Source organism: Botryllus schlosseri, chromosome 10, assembly GCF_051294905.1.
Source record: "Botryllus schlosseri isolate E-star chromosome 10, Bs_hap1, whole genome shotgun sequence".
Lineage (NCBI taxonomy): Eukaryota > Metazoa > Chordata > Ascidiacea > Stolidobranchia > Styelidae > Botryllus > Botryllus schlosseri.
This window is the reverse complement of record NC_137245.1, coordinates 6,701,367-6,719,818: the sequence shown is the minus strand read 5'-3', so window position 1 is coordinate 6,719,818 and position 18,452 is coordinate 6,701,367. Positions and strand designations below refer to the sequence as shown.

Genomic DNA, 18,452 nt, shown 5'->3' with positions numbered 1-18,452 from the left:
CAGACAGTAACGAGAAATGATCTGTTATTATTATAAATATGTGTGTCATTTCGAGTCATACCGAGAATCAGAATGAATGTCCTAGTAGAAATTTGTAGGCGACCCGACATAGATTAGCTTAAATAAAGTAACATTATGAATATAATAAGTAATTAAACAAATAGCTGATTCTCAATTTTGCTCGCATCAACGTGTTAACCCCCGGTATTACGTACCTAGTATTCGGTGCAAGCAACAAATGTGGCTGTTCCATACCTATACCGCGTTAACCCTTTTTTTTGCTTTGTTATCGACCCAGACAGTAACGAGAAATGATCTGTTATGATTATAAATATGTGTGTCATTTCGAGTCATACCGAGAATCGGGTTAAATGTGGTAGAAATTTGTATTAGGCCCCCCGACATGGATTGACTTAAATAAAGTAGCATTATGAATATATAATAAGTAATTAAACAAATAGCTGATTCTCAATTTTACATGCATCAACGTGTTAACTGCCCGGCATTACGTACCTAGTAATCGGTATATCGATCACGAGCTCACCACGCGCTTGTCGTTCGAGGGCGACTCATTTCGCTGCAGACACTTGTGTCCGCATGTACCGTAACATATCCTCAACACTTGTTATACCAACACCTCCACGCATATTTACAATATCATGCTAAGGAACTATTGCTTCGGCAGCCACGCACTGTCGTATGAATTCGACAAATTTCGCTGCAGACAGTCAGTTGTGTTCGCGTATGTGTCGTAAATATATCCTCAACACATGTTATGTCAATACCTCCAAGCATATTTACAATATCATACTAAGGAACTATTGCTTCGGCAGCCACGCACTATCGCTCGAAGTCGACAAATTTCGCTGCAGACAACCAGATGTGTTCGCGTATGTGTCGTAAATATATCCTCAACACATGCTATGCCAATACCTCCAAGCATATTTGCATCATACTTAGGGTTTTGGTTTAAATCAGGCTGATTTAAATCATCACGTGTCGACAATCGATCGAAGCCCGTCAACTGGTATTTTGAAAGCTCCCGGTATGGTGTATTATTGTGTATGGATTGTTGCGGTATTAGAATTGTGGTTACGGCTCGTTGGCGGTGCGAGGATCAGGTTTATAGTATACTATAACTACTTAGCTCGGATATTATACGACGCGCTGCTATCGCTGCTTTGTCCAAGACCTAATTCACGATAATCAATCTCGCTGTCGAAAATGACATGCGGCCGCGTAGACTGCATAGCGCCATTTTGTTTTGTGATCCATCCTGCTGTGCCGAGGATCGAAACATATCCTCAACACATGTTATGCCAACACCTCCAGGCATATTTGCAGCATCATACCACGGAACTATTGACTCGGCAGAGTGTTACCGTCAGAGAATTGCTGTGTCACGCCTTCGGCCCCTGCATTTTCCGCTCGGTAACTGCGAGTACGATGTTATTTCAATTGTCCACGAAACGAATCGGGGTAGCTCGCTTTATCGGGGATCAGTGGGCTGACCTTATTTGGCTGAAACGCGCTCGGTGGTGCAATAATGGCAATGAATTGTGGTAGATCATACGTTATGCGACCTATAGCCTGAGGTGGGGTGTAAAGTAGAGGGGGAGATTTCGAAATCGGAATCCACTGCGACTATAGGATCGCAAAATCAAAGTCCAAAAAATCCGACTGGCACGTAAAGTACTGGTTTCTCCATATATTAGGCTGGGTAAAATGTAACATAAATCCAACTCTCAAAGGCACTGCTGTAAGGGGAGTGTCGTTGTACATTAATTTGCGTACAGCGAAACTTTGTATGCGGTGGTGCAATAATGAGGATGAATTGTGCCAGATCACGTGATGCAATCTAGCCTGCTTTCGGTGAGGATGAGCGGGGAGATTTCGAAATCTGACTCCACCCCGACTCGGGTTGCTAAATCAAAGTCCAAAAAATCCGGCTGGCTCGTAAAGTCCTGTTATTTCCACATGTTGTGAGGGTAAAATATAGCATAAATCCGACTCGCAAGGCCATTTGGCTGCATCCAGTCCGGCGATAGCTCGCTTCACCGTCGATCAGCTGACTGACCTTATTTTGCTCGGTTTCGGTGCCAGGGCTGGATACGGTCAAGTGACCACCCAGGCACGATAGTTCTGCTATCTTTACACGACATGGAGATGACGCTGCATATTCATTTGCGTACAGCGAAACCTTGTATCGACCCATTGTCGGAATTATGCTCAACTATACAGGTGTTATTAGTGTAATCAGGTTTAGCACCACAAGAAGTATATTAGCAAAGTCCTATCCACCACAAAACGATAATACCTATACCCTACCAACAAACAGACAAACAAACTTGTCGCTTGAATACTTATAATTTCAATGCGGTGTGATGTACGTAAATCAGCTGTGATCAATCGAGCGTGACACAATCGCTGTCAGTCATCAATCTACGACTTGACAAAACTCGCGTTTTCTGGTTGACAGCAACGCGATATATTTGATGTCCCGTCGACCCTCCTATTTTAATAGGGTTACCATACGGCCTCATTTAGGGGAGTATATATCCTCCTTTTCCCAGATATGTCACCCCATTTGCCCAAATGTACTCTCTTTCTGTCGATTTGTCCTCCTTGTTGGCCTAAAATATCCAAAAACCACAACGAGTAACGCAAAATGCGGGGCTAGATTACGAATATCGGGTATTTAGATAGTCAAATCGGAAAAATGACGCTATGATGCCATTGTGCAGGGTATCACGCGGATACGAGGGTCTGTGTAAACATGTGAACAGTAAAAGCGACCCAAACTACCGTTACATGAAAAATATCGAGCGCACTCGACCGTGTCGGGGTATACCCACCTTAGTACAGCCAAATGATCCAATGTCGTATCGAGAATAGCCGGGGTGGTGGGATATCATTCCCACAAGATGTGCTTTGGAATGCGTGTGAAATCGACATCGCCCGTTACTCGACTGAGGCAAGTCGACACCGCAGTCCCTCTCTCTGTGCATACATAACATGCTGAGCACTACAGATCCAGACGAAACTACGCATTCTGGCGAGGTTATCGAGATAGCTGGAGCGATTTACAACACATGCTAAATTTACTTCAAATGGAAGGACAAAATATAGCTTTGGAGTACTCAAGTAGACTCAAGTAGAAGTAGTTTTAAATAATAGTTGGTATCGTAAAATTACTTTCTAGTTTAATTATAAAGAGTAGGTTCCCATAGAACTGTCGAACCCAAGCACTTCATTCTCCTATACCCAACCCACCGACTGCAGAAGCTGCCCATCCCTGATGTAACATGTAAATGGTGCAATAGCGACAGCTAACGGTTGTCAATCATCCATAAAAAAAAATAGCCAATAATACAATCCTCAAGGATAACCTAGGAATATCTATGCGAGTCGCCTTGATTGACCCATTGGGCAAGTTTAGACACGAAAGCATTTTTAGGTGTGATATAATCCCAGTATTTGTACTGTATTTTTCCAAGCACACATACCACAATCGAAAACGTAGTTCGCCCGTCTGACTCCCAGCGTTTGCCTCGAACAAAAGTATAGGAGTGACCATGGATCTACAACAAGTCTGCCCCACCACTTTTGAGTAGATATTTGGAAAGACCGGCTCGTGATCACCTCCATACAAGGCATATTATTTCTGCGTGCAGCGACCTATTGGCGGGCTGTGCATGTGTTGTTAGTGCAATCGTGTTTAGCACAACAAAGAACGTAGTCATTTGAGGGTGAATAAAATCTTACCCCACAACGATACCAACTTTACGCCCCTCAGCGACTCCAACGGTATGTATTTATGTGAATTTCATATTAATATGAAAAGCTGATCGACCACAAGATACTGTTACGTGCCATCTTTTTTGATAGAGTTGTAACAGCCGGGGCATGGTATTATGACTCGAGTCCGAGTCCAAGTCATTGTGTTGACTGCTCAGTTTCCAGTTAAAGCCCTGTTAACCCACTTATATAACTCTGTTTGATGATATCGAATGGTTCGTATTTATAATATATATATATTTCCTCACTTTTAACAGTTTCTGGTCGCATTTTCAAGTACAAGTACCAATATACGAAATCCCAATAGGCTGGTTACTTTACTGTTCTTCGAAATGACAATGAAATGACGGTCTTGACCGTCTGGGTCTCTAGTCATATGACTTGGTTCGAGTCATGGGCAATGACTCGAGTTCAAGTCCAGCGTCCAACTGCGCGTACGACGTACGACTTTCGACGTTGCGCGCTATGCGCCGGGGCTTTAACGATTTATCAAAATTTAGAAAGTATCTAGTTGAATTATTTGAAATTAATCGGGAAACAATATAAAGTTAACGTGAAATATAAAGTTAGCGAGAAATATAACACTTACATTAGAAGAGAAATGCATTCTATACTCAATACTCACTTTTTGTCATGGAAATGGAGTCGGCGTGGCGATCCAAATTCACACGCTATTGTACGCAGAATTCAGCAGTTATGTAGAATACTCTTCAATACGCAGAACGATGAAAACACTGATTGAGAAGTAACTCCATCACGCATGTTTGCATCTTAAACTTTTCTAATAAGATTCGTGTTTATAGGATTCATGTTAATATACTTGTCATGTTAATATACTTGTCAGTCGGGGGGCCGGGTCTGGGAAAATTAATACTAGGCGGTCCGGATTGCTGAATCGATACATTATTGGCCCATTCATCCACTTATACAAGGAATAAATCGTATTTAATGAATGTATTTTAACGAGAGCAATGTCACTTCAAAACCATTTCTCGCCGATAATGAGGAAAACAATGTGGATTTGGGAACAGCATTGGCATAAACATGAAGCCGCCATCTCTGCTTCTCTCTCATCAATCAACACACGCTGCAATCCCTAATTAAGATTTCAAGTCGATCTACAAAGACAACGTCGCGGCGCCAAACACGTCGCATAATTTCACAGGATAATGAGAGTTTTACGGGCTTGAGTATCCCACTATTGATCAGTCTGGGAGTGTCGCTAATTTGTATTGTCTAACCACAGACCCGTAATATCGACAACGCGGTAATACTGTATATTTCGAGGGTGGTCAAAAATATATCTGTTTGACAGCAGATCGACGCAAATCGAAAAATTAATATACGATCGATACCAACATGGTATACCATTTTAAACACAACGGGTTGATTACGCAGGTGGTGATCAGGTTTTAATCGATTTTTAATGAGGTCGGGCACAGGGTAAAGTGGTTTGAGATGTAAATTGAATTTGCTTCACTGAAATACACAAAACAATACCACGTTTTTAGGTACCACCCCCGGTTTTTCAAACTCTTTCAAATTACAAGCCGCAGCCAGATGGACTTGACTGTCGGGTTGTACTGAATCTGAAACGTGTCAGCGGAAAATATCGTGGGTTATTTCCATATCTGTATATTATTTCTTCGGTTTGTGTGTTGTGGACTCGGGTGAGTAATGGTGTCACGCTACTGATTCGAGTACTCGGTACTTGTGCTATATACTCAAGTCGTTTTAACTTACTCCTCAACCGTTTCAGGTGAAATTACCTCTTTACACGTTTGACTTTAAAAAGCAGAAAGTAGTTTTGTAATGACTCTACTCCACTTGTATAAAGTTATAAATCAGACGTACACCAGAATCCTACGTTTGAATAACAGGATTATGCGAAACAGCAAGATAGACCCAACCCGTCTCTCGTAGGCCCCCATTTCGCGTTACTCATCGTCTTTTGGGTATTTTAAGCTGAACCGGAGGATAAATTAGCACAACATTTGTACGGAGGATATTTTCCTAGAGAGGGAGGACGTACGGCAACCTCCATTAGTATCAATGGGGGCATCAAAAATATCGCATTGCCGTCAACCTGACTGAATATACGAGTTTTCTCAAGCAGCTGATAGGACTGACTTCGATAGAGTCACACTCGAGTGATCACAGCTGATTTGCGCACATCACACCGAAATTACAAGCACTCGTACGACAAGCGAGCCCGTCAGTGTGATCATCGGTTCCGTTGTAAAGCAGAGTGAATTTATCGAATACCCCAGCGTCTGGCGGGTGTATCACTAACGAATTCCCCTACCCTTTTAGAGCTAGTGTAAAAGGCCGTAGCTCCCCGATCATCCTGTTACAACTCTATCAAAAAAGATGGCACGTAACAGTATCTTGTGGTCGATCAGCTTTTCATATTAATATGAAATTCACATAAATACATACCGTTGGAGTCGCTGAGGGGCGTAAAGTTGGTATCGTTGTGGGGTAAGATTTTATTCACCCTCAAATGACTACGTTCTTTGTTGTGCTAAACACGATTGCACTAACAACACATGCACAGCCCGCCAATAGGTCGCTGCACGCAGAAATAATATGCCTTGTATGGAGGTGATCACGAGCCGGTCTTTCCAAATATCTACTCAAAAGTGGTGGGGCAGACTTGTTGTAGATCCATGGTCACTCCTATACTTTTGTTCGAGGCAAACGCTGGGAGTCAGACGGGCGAACTACGTTTTCGATTGTGGTATGTGTGCTTGGAAAAATACAGTACAAATACTGGGATTATATCACACCTAAAAATGCTTTCGTGTCTAAACTTGCCCAATGGGTCAATCAAGGCGACTCGCATAGATATTCCTAGGTTATCCTTGAGGATTGTATTATTGGCTATTTTTTTTTATGGATGATTGACAACCGTTAGCTGTCGCTATTGCACCATTTACATGTTACATCAGGGATGGGCAGCTTCTGCAGTCGGTGGGTTGGGTATAGGAGAATGAAGTGCTTGGGTTCGACAGTTCTATGGGAACCTACTCTTTATAATTAAACTAGAAAGTAATTTTACGATACCAACTATTATTTAAAACTACTTCTACTTGAGTCTACTTGAGTACTCCAAAGCTATATTTTGTCCTTCCATTTGAAGTAAATTTAGCATGTGTTGTAAATCGCTCCAGCTATCTCGATAACCTCGCCAGAATGCGTAGTTTCGTCTGGATCTGTAGTGCTCAGCATGTTATGTATGCACAGAGAGAGGGACTGCGGTGTCGACTTGCCTCAGTCGAGTAACGGGCGATGTCGATTTCACACGCATTCCAAAGCACATCTTGTGGGAATGATATCCCACCACCCCGGCTATTCTCGATACGACATTGGATCATTTGGCTGTACTAAGGTGGGTATACCCCGACACGGTCGAGTGCGCTCGATATTTTTCATGTAACGGTAGTTTGGGTCGCTTTTACTGTTCACATGTTTACACAGACCCTCGTATCCGCGTGATACCCTGCACAATGGCATCATAGCGTCATTTTTCCGATTTGACTATCTAAATACCCGATATTCGTAATCTAGCCCCGCATTTTGCGTTACTCGTTGTGGTTTTTGGATATTTTAGGCCAACAAGGAGGACAAATCGACAGAAAGAGAGTACATTTGGGCAAATGGGGTGACATATCTGGGAAAAGGAGGATATATACTCCCCTAAATGAGGCCGTATGGTAACCCTATTAAAATAGGAGGGTCGACGGGACATCAAATATATCGCGTTGCTGTCAACCAGAAAACGCGAGTTTTGTCAAGTCGTAGATTGATGACTGACAGCGATTGTGTCACGCTCGATTGATCACAGCTGATTTACGTACATCACACCGCATTGAAATTATAAGTATTCAAGCGACAAGTTTGTTTGTCTGTTTGTTGGTAGGGTATAGGTATTATCGTTTTGTGGTGGATAGGACTTTGCTAATATACTTCTTGTGGTGCTAAACCTGATTACACTAATAACACCTGTATAGTTGAGCATAATTCCGACAATGGGTCGATACAAGGTTTCGCTGTACGCAAATGAATATGCAGCGTCATCTCCATGTCGTGTAAAGATAGCAGAACTATCGTGCCTGGGTGGTCACTTGACCGTATCCAGCCCTGGCACCGAAACCGAGCAAAATAAGGTCAGTCAGCTGATCGACGGTGAAGCGAGCTATCGCCGGACTGGATGCAGCCAAATGGCCTTGCGAGTCGGATTTATGCTATATTTTACCCTCACAACATGTGGAAATAACAGGACTTTACGAGCCAGCCGGATTTTTTGGACTTTGATTTAGCAACCCGAGTCGGGGTGGAGTCAGATTTCGAAATCTCCCCGCTCATCCTCACCGAAAGCAGGCTAGATTGCATCACGTGATCTGGCACAATTCATCCTCATTATTGCACCACCGCATACAAAGTTTCGCTGTACGCAAATTAATGTACAACGACACTCCCCTTACAGCAGTGCCTTTGAGAGTTGGATTTATGTTACATTTTACCCAGCCTAATATATGGAGAAACCAGTACTTTACGTGCCAGTCGGATTTTTTGGACTTTGATTTTGCGATCCTATAGTCGCAGTGGATTCCGATTTCGAAATCTCCCCCTCTACTTTACACCCCACCTCAGGCTATAGGTCGCATAACGTATGATCTACCACAATTCATTGCCATTATTGCACCACCGAGCGCGTTTCAGCCAAATAAGGTCAGCCCACTGATCCCCGATAAAGCGAGCTACCCCGATTCGTTTCGTGGACAATTGAAATAACATCGTACTCGCAGTTACCGAGCGGAAAATGCAGGGGCCGAAGGCGTGACACAGCAATTCTCTGACGGTAACACTCTGCCGAGTCAATAGTTCCGTGGTATGATGCTGCAAATATGCCTGGAGGTGTTGGCATAACATGTGTTGAGGATATGTTTCGATCCTCGGCACAGCAGGATGGATCACAAAACAAAATGGCGCTATGCAGTCTACGCGGCCGCATGTCATTTTCGACAGCGAGATTGATTATCGTGAATTAGGTCTTGGACAAAGCAGCGATAGCAGCGCGTCGTATAATATCCGAGCTAAGTAGTTATAGTATACTATAAACCTGATCCTCGCACCGCCAACGAGCCGTAACCACAATTCTAATACCGCAACAATCCATACACAATAATACACCATACCGGGAGCTTTCAAAATACCAGTTGACGGGCTTCGATCGATTGTCGACACGTGATGATTTAAATCAGCCTGATTTAAACCAAAACCCTAAGTATGATGCAAATATGCTTGGAGGTATTGGCATAGCATGTGTTGAGGATATATTTACGACACATACGCGAACACATCTGGTTGTCTGCAGCGAAATTTGTCGACTTCGAGCGATAGTGCGTGGCTGCCGAAGCAATAGTTCCTTAGTATGATATTGTAAATATGCTTGGAGGTATTGACATAACATGTGTTGAGGATATATTTACGACACATACGCGAACACAACTGACTGTCTGCAGCGAAATTTGTCGAATTCATACGACAGTGCGTGGCTGCCGAAGCAATAGTTCCTTAGCATGATATTGTAAATATGCGTGGAGGTGTTGGTATAACAAGTGTTGAGGATATGTTACGGTACATGCGGACACAAGTGTCTGCAGCGAAATGAGTCGCCCTCGAACGACAAGCGCGTGGTGAGCTCGTGATCGATATACCGATTACTAGGTACGTAATGCCGGGCAGTTAACACGTTGATGCATGTAAAATTGAGAATCAGCTATTTGTTTAATTACTTATTATATATTCATAATGCTACTTTATTTAAGTCAATCCATGTCGGGGGGCCTAATACAAATTTCTACCACATTTAACCCGATTCTCGGTATGACTCGAAATGACACACATATTTATAATCATAACAGATCATTTCTCGTTACTGTCTGGGTCGATAACAAAGCAAAAAAAAGGGTTAACGCGGTATAGGTATGGAACAGCCACATTTGTTGCTTGCACCGAATACTAGGTACGTAATACCGGGGGTTAACACGTTGATGCGAGCAAAATTGAGAATCAGCTATTTGTTTAATTACTTATTATATTCATAATGTTACTTTATTTAAGCTAATCTATGTCGGGTCGCCTACAAATTTCTACTAGGACATTCATTCTGATTCTCGGTATGACTCGAAATGACACACATATTTATAATAATAACAGATCATTTCTCGTTACTGTCTGGGTGGACAACAAAGCAAGCGGGTTCAAGTACGACAGTATGAGACAGACCACAAGCGTCACCTTACACAGCCGAACGTATGGACACCTAAAACACGCATCAGGATCTCATGGATCAGAAGAAAACTATACTGACGTCACGACCGGCAATTATTCCTATGACCCCGCCGTACACGAAATTGAATCAACCGCGGAACGATAAGTCAACCAGTTTGACGGGCTATTGCTCCCAGGTCATGAAATTGGACCACGGAACAACGGGTCAGGGCAGGCAACTATTATCACCGTCGTGTACGACCGAGGTCAGCTATGGATCGTGGAAAAATACAGTAAAATTACAATGTATTATAATCAGGAGGCGTGTGGAGAAGTACAAGTAGAATGACTCCAGTCTGAGTACAAAGGTCAATCCAGATTCTTTGTTCGTTTTCTCTCTAATTATTCCCCCTTTTTAATTGCCGCACAGTCAGAAGGGAATTCCCCTCGAGTATTGCTGCAAAACTGAGAATGAGCTAATTCTTTCATTACTTATTATATTGATAATCTTTGTTTGTTTAAGTAAATAGGGTGCATGCGCGAGTTCCGCACATTTCCTATACTACTACAATGGCATGGAGTAAAATGCGTTCTCGTGCGGATATGACGTCAACGACAGACGACACGAAGTAATTATCACGTCACAGGACTTTGCATACCCCAACAAAATGATGGTCCCTTGCGACAGCTACAACCGAGGCATATATAGATGCCGGAGCAGTGGTATCAATGAGCTCCGCAGCTTAGAGCCGGAGCTAATTCATCACAGTGATGAGCATCGGAGCGGAGTTTTGCCGATTTTGTGACGCTCGGAGCGGAGTCGGAGTTTACTATTTTTTCGGAGTGTTGTAAATATTGCCCCCGATATCTTTGGATAGCTCTGACCAGAAGGCACTATTGATTACAAACCAAAACGAAGGCAGTTGACACCTTGTAAAGTTGTAATATGATGGGTAACATGCAAAAATGATTGCCAAGTGCATAAAAATCAGCCGTCTGCACTGCAATGCAATGCACTCCATTGGAGAGTAGACAATATTATAAGGCCAACCATATTATCGCATCTATTTAGTAAAACACATTACCAAGTGTACCTTGCTTGCCACTCTAATGATATTTAACCGGTTAAAATGGCATGATTGGCCATGAACCATCTTAACCTAGTGATATAGCAAGGCAGACTGACGAGACTGGACGAGATTCTTTGGATTATCTCGGAGTCTGGGATTGAGCTCTTTGGAGTCGGAGGGAGATTGCCTCAGAGACTAAAGTTGTCGGAGGGATTCGGAGTCTCGAAAAGCACTATCCGCTCATCACTGTTTCATCATAGAAGAGAGCTCTGGAGCCGGAGCTGGAGCAGTTTAAAATTTACATTGAAAAGTCAGCATGTACTTCAGCATTGTGGCATAATTATGGCGTCACTAGGTATCGTGTACATCAGGGACGTCAAACAAATGGCCCGCGGGACTCATCCAGCCCGCCAGACGATTTCATCCTGGACGTTAAGCAATTTTGAGAAGATGGGAAAGTCCTTGTATTATCCGGCACATTGTAATAAATGTTGAGATTGTTAGAAGGCAATACTTCAATTAAGTAACCCTTCAATATCACGTAGCCTGTAGGCCTATGTTCAATTATTCTTTGTTCATAGGCCAAATTATAACCATCCAACAGCGTTGTTGTATTTTCACTCTTGTCACTATTAAGAACAATTCGGTGGCATTCACACCCAATTCTGAACAGGAAAAAAGCGCACTCTGAGTTCAGAGTTTTTTTGAAAAAGGACCAAAATCCCTTCTTACTCGGAAGGTTCCAGACCTCCGGACAATAATGAATCACATTCCTATGTCCCCGTTGACGATGAAATCTCTTGTATTTTTCGCATCGCATATACGCAGGGCTAAGGCTAGATGACGACTGAAACATTGCAAGCATAGAATTATGCAAACTCAAGTAAATCTAGTTTTCCGCAACTGCTACTTCGTAATATTTTGTGATTTACTTACTTCATTTTCGTTATTTTCATTATGTCAAGTTGTAGGCCTATCCAATTATGGGAATAGATGAGGATTTCGGAGTAGGCTACCAAGAATAATTTAATTTTCACAAAGCCCGTTCATCTCCACTTCGCACTGGTACTGTAACTCCGGAACCTCTAGTGCAGGAGTTTTCAACATTTTTAGCCGTGGCCCATTTTCAAGTTTGAAAATGTTCTGTGGCCACCTCTTAGAATATAGTCAAAGTCCTGCTCAAGAGGTCAACGCGTGTTAATCGCTGCCGCCGATATGCCTATTCATCTGAAATATGCACATTTTTTCTTACTATTCATATCAATCTAGACCTCTAACGATATGAAATTGCGCAAGTTTATGGTCCTCCCGATTATGGGTTAGTGTTTCCATTGTGCCGCAGTCACGGCACTGGTAGCTTGGGGTAATACCATATATTTGGGGGTCAAATTCCGGACTCTCTTTAGCGCTCAATAACAGGTGTTAAAATGAGATATGAGCACATTGCCTGTCAATATGACGTCACGCCATCAAAGCTTTCCCTATCGACTGTGTACAAGAGCGGGTCCTGAATTGGGCCATCTATGAGCTCTGGTGATTGCTATATTCTAGGGATGGTGTGAACGTCTGAAAGGTTCAGGATCGTGTGAACACGAACCTTTTTGAAAGGTTTTGTGTGAACGCGAACGTGAACTTCATGACGTCACGTGACGTCATATTGGTAATTCCAGCCCTCATAGCTTATATTAATGTACACGCTGCCTAGCGACGACTCGGGCCACGTAATGCTACAATGCTCAAGTAGGATTGACGTTTTAAACGTCGTCAAATATATCAACTGCTGAGGAGATTAAATGATATAATAATCGCATAAAATCAATATCTTCCGTCGCTTTGCCATGCAATAATTTCGACGAGGACTTGCAAGGGAATATAAGCTTACGTCTACGGCCTATGCCAGGCCCGACAAACGTATTCGGCGCCTGAGTATTGCTACGTTGATATTGAGCAGAGTGTAAAACGGGTTTCTACTTGCTACCGACATTACCCTATTATCAAGTTCAGCAGTAACCAACGCTCCAATCCCATGGATTTGGTTTCTATGATAGAATAAACATATGAAATCAAGATTGACCCCGTACGCCTGTTCGATTTTCTATATCAGACAACGATATCAACTTTATTCATTGGTTGGTAAGCATCACTCGCTGACTAACTACTGTAGTTGTATTTCGCTCTTGATGTTGCGTGATCGCTGGTCTCACGGCAGAGAGTCACTATATATTAGGGTTGTTCAAAAAAAACTTTTTTTCCAAATCTCACTCGCCTATTGACTAAATCGTCAGGTTGTCTAAGAAAACGATGCACACCAAATTTGACTCAATTCCAACCAGTAGAGGCCGTGCAATCTTGAATTGAAATTTTTAATTTATTATTAAAAATTAAAAAAATAAAATTTTCAAATTTTTCTGTCAACCCCATGAAATTGTTGAGCTGTCTTCAGAGACGATGCAAAACAAATTTGAGTCAATTCCGACTTGTAGAAGCGGAGTTATTCGAGTTTTTCGTTGATAATTCTCGGATTATCCTTGATCCGGGGATTATCAACGAAAAATTCAAATAATGCCGCTTCTACTGGTCGGAATCGACTCAAATTTGATTTGCATCGTCTTTGAAGACAGCTCAACAATTTCATGGGGTTGACAGAAAAATTTGAAAATTTTTTTTGTTAATTTTTAATAATAAATTAAAAATTTCAATTCAAGATTGCACGGCCTCTACGGGTTGGAATTGAGTCAAATTTGGTGTGCATCGTTTTCTTAGACAACCTGACGATTTAGTCATTAGGCGAGTGAGATTTGGAAAAAAAAGTTTTTTTTGAACAACCCTACTATATATATACGCCTAAATATTCGAGCAAACTTTTGTGACAAAGCCAGTATAATTTTTGAGATTGATAAGGTGCATGCTCGTTCCGAGTTGATTTTTTATGCTGCCAGCGCCATGTATATAGTGACTTTTTTGAAAGTGTCCTCGGAGGACGCCCTTTTGTCCTCTTTTTTGAGAATTTTGGTCAAATTTATAGCAAATTGCCAGTGATATGCCGCAAATTAGCGCAGAAGCAACGCTCCGGTGGGTATTTCGGAGTGAAAAACGGTGATTTTAGCTCTGAGCGAAAAGATGACCTTTTTTTTAGTCATCCACCTGGAAATGTGGAGAGAAAAACGGTATTTTGAGCTATGAGCGGAAAAGATAACCTTTTTTTTTAGTCAACCGAACACAAAGTGGGAAAAATTCACCGGTTTTTGAGAATTCTACTCCGGTTTTGCAAGTTGCAAATTTCTGAAAAAGTGTCCTCTTTTTAGATTTCCAAAATATGGTAAGCCTATACTATATGAATCTGGTCTCTACTGGCACATGGTCGTAAAATTTTGTGAATGAATTCTGTCAATAATAGTCGTTCTTCCATTTAGAATATTACTAAAAAAATTTCTCCTCTCTCCGCCCAAGTGTTCGGAGATAGTGCTAGAGCTGGGGGTAGATTATGTCTTCGAAAATGTGGAGATCGTAACTGTATATCGTTAAGTCCTGTTCATGTCACACAACTAATGCTATTTATGAGCCGAATTGACGGTCCGCACCAGTAGGTTGCAAAATGCACATCAGGTGGTTCCCAACCTTTCATGATCGCGTAGTGGTAACGATAAGCGCCTACAAATCGGGCGGCAATGACCCGACGAAAGAATGCACTCACAAGGAATAGAAAGATCTAGTAGAAAGGGTCGCGGCTTTGAAAGATCAACATCGAAAAGAACTGTTACATCGGGCACTCTAGGCCGAGGTGGATGTCAGTCTAAAAAGGATCTCAACGGCGTGTCGTTCGATATCCTCGAATCCTCCTATCTGTTCTTCACATCGCATTCTGTCTTATCGCATTGTACATTGTGTGTAACTTGTTCCGATGAAAATTATAGCCCAACGATTATTGACGCTGTTTCGTAGCCCAGCTAAAAATGGGATAAGCTGATTGCTACAAAAGGTCAGGATCGAGTCTCGTCAGCACCTTTGCGCAGACTTACTCACGGCCTATTTTGGAAGTTGATTACGTTCAATGTCTTCCCGATCCCCATAGTAAAGACAAACGACCAGTGTTGGGATCAAGTCACTACCTTCGAGTCACGAGTCATTTCGAGTCATTGCACATTTTGACTCGAGTCAAGTCAAGTCACTCGATTTTTGGAGGTGACTCGAGTCAAGTCAAGTCAAGTCACATTTCAAGTCAATTTGCCTTTTCGAGGTATGTATGAGGCATGAAGTACTTTTCGAAGTCACACCTATGTATGAGACATTGCAATTTGCTAGCTGTCTCAAAAACAGTTTGAGTGGTCAACTGGTCATTGATTCCGAAACGATGTACGAATATAGAGTTGAATATACACGCAAGAAGGCGTTATATCCAGAGGTGGTCAGTAACGACGTACTTCTACTTTTTCGAAGTACTCAAGTAGTTTTCCTCTACTTCTGGTACTTACTCAAGTAGATCTGAATTTTATTACTTCTACTTCTACTTCATAATATTTTGTGATCTACTTACTTACTTTTCGCTATTTTCAGTTTGTCAAGTAGACGTAGTTTAATCCTCCAATCAAGAAGAAAGCCTGAGAAATTTCGGGACTGTTTTCACGGAGTATCGACATTTAATTTTCATCAAAGTTGAGTCAAGTCCAGTATTTTCGTCGCGCGTCGCGCGCAGTGAATGCGGAGTATCCAGTATGATTTCACGAAAGCATCGGTGAATATAATTTAGGTAGCGGGTTGGCGTGGTTCCGTTCACACCGCATTGTCGCCATTCCCCATATCAAATATTTCGTCACAGTATATATAGCTTATCATAACGTTTGAAACTGATGTTTCGCAATCTAGCATTTACTTACCATACCGTAATCTAGCTGTCCATGGCGTGTCCTAATCTGGAAAAGTGGACTCATACTTTTTTTTAGTTTTAGAGCTGTTTTAGCATACCAACCTTCGAAACTTTTTGGACTAAAGACATTAAATACATGTTCCGTTTTTAGATTTATCTTTCACTTTCAATTCCCAGTACCATATCATATTTTGATTTCTAATTAATATCAGTTCTTTTGTCTGGATAACGTACATCTTGAAGTATAAAAACAAGTGTAGTAATGCCTTCAATTTCCTGAAATAAAGCTACACAATGTAGCATTTTTACGGTCCACCATATTTTTTATTAACGTTTACTAATCGCACAAAGTGTTTACACCGCATCCAACACAACATCTCCGTATCAGACTTGGACAACTAGATAATTCTAGTTGTCTAATTTCACTAAATTAGAGCGAAATGCTAGTAATCTAATTCTAATCTAATTTGTGAACTGTTCCTATGCTCTAATTCTAATTCTAATCTAATTTGTGATTTGTTCTTATGCTCTAATTCTAATTCTAATCTAATTTGTCAAATGTTCCTATTCTCTAATTTTAATTCTAATCTAATTTGATGTTTTCCTGTAAATGCCTCTTTGTCCGCGGCATTTTGCTGCGAATTTACAAGAATATCTCTCTCGCGTAGGGAAATCCAGTGCCAAGCCGCAATCGCAGTACTTACACCGTGCAGTCATAGTAGTTATTGTGCAACGAATATTAGCCACTGGCATAGTAGCTTATAGTCTGCGAACAACATTCTAGTTTCGATCACAAACAGAACAGCAGCAAAGAAAAAGAGATGGTTATCAAAGGCCGTTTTCTAAGCGTCTCGGTCTTGGTAGTGTCTGGTCCATTGCACGTCATGGCAATATGACCTCGCGGGCCGCGTGTTGGTGACCCCTGGTTTAGTACAAAACGAGCAGCCAAGCTTTGCGCAGTAGTTAACCATTTTTATCGTTATGGGAATGCACTGTGATTCGATATTAATTTTTTGCCGTATTTCGTTCTCATTCACAATTCATTCAATTTCTAAGTTTTAGCGAATTCGGTAATTCTAATTCTAATCTAATTTGGAAAAAACTGTGCAGCTATAATTCTAATTCTAATCTAACTTGGAAGACGCTGTGTATCTCTAATTCTAATTCTAGTCTAATTTTGAAAAATCGTGTATCTCTAATTCTAATTCTAATCTAATTTGAAAAAAAAAACGTGTAGCTCTAATTCTAATTCTAATCTAATTCGGAAAAGCTGAAAATTTTCTAGTTGTCCAAGTCTGCTCCGCATTGCTCTTCGACTAAACTACAGGCCTTTTAATATGGGGGAGTGCGCAATACCATGATATGTTTTAAAACGTGCTGTTTGAGTAAACAGTGGATTAGTATCGCATTTCCATATCAATACTATCATTTTCATCCCATGATGTGAACGATGCTTATGCTATCGAAAATTGGATACCTGCTGGTATGCATCAATATGAATCAAGCTCGTCACCTTTCGCATAGCTCAATTTGCACCTTTTTAAAATCCATGTGAACGAATTAGGATCGTTTTCACAACTACTTACTTACTTGAGTACTTTCAAAGTACGTCAATTCTACTTCTACTTCAAGTAGTTTTAGGTTGCTCATGGAAGAAGTACTTCTACTCGTACTTGAGTATTTTTTTCGTCGCTACATCTACTTCTACTTGAGTAGCTTTCTTGACTACTTTGACCACCTCTGGTTATATCGCTCACGGTAGAACTGTTAAACTGCGTAATTGCATAGCCCCAGCCAAAATAGACAATAGAGAAACGAATTGATAAGATGCAATACATTACATATTTTCAAATAGATATGATACCATTCGAGCCTGCGCCAATGGTTGAGGACTATATAAACAACATTCGACTACAATTTCAATAAAACAAGATGTTTGGTTAATGTAGGAACAGAGAACAGACATACATTTTGCTATTCTATTACTTTATTACTAGAGTTACGAAAACCTAAGCCAGGGGTTCTCAACCCGCGGCCCGCGACATCTTTCATTATAAACGCAATTACTAATGACACGGTATTGTTACAAATTAATTTAGATACTTAGCTCTTTTATCGCGCCGTCTCTGTTTCGTGTGATTACTCATTATAGAAGACAGTGTGGTTCTCAAACGGGGGGCACGCGCCCCCTTTGGTGCGTGAAGCATCTGAAGGGGGCGCGAAGCTGCGATCAACTGAAAAAAAATTTCGCGCTGCGCGCAATTTATCCCCAATTCAGAGTTATTTCTCTGTGTATAGTCCAAATTTCATATTTGAGAATTCTCTAATCAACAGCTATAACCTTTGATGCCATCAAACTAGCCGTTTGTATTGCTAGCATTCTGGTTGCATTTTGTTATATGACGATGAGAGGGCACGAAATTTTTCCCTATCAAAAGGAG

The 18,452-nt window shown here is 41.4% G+C and overlaps 1 long non-coding RNA gene across 1 annotated transcript in view; it reads right to left on the bottom strand.

Moving 5' to 3' along the window:
* Nucleotides 1-3,221: 3,221 nt before the first annotated feature.
* LOC145449022 (uncharacterized) overlaps nucleotides 3,222-18,452 on the bottom strand; it is a 427,802-nt gene continuing 412,571 nt past the window's right edge. Inside the window, exon 5 of the long non-coding RNA XR_013918104.1 lies at nucleotides 3,222-3,232. This is a non-coding gene — a long non-coding RNA (uncharacterized LOC145449022). The remainder of the gene's footprint in view (nucleotides 3,233-18,452) is intronic.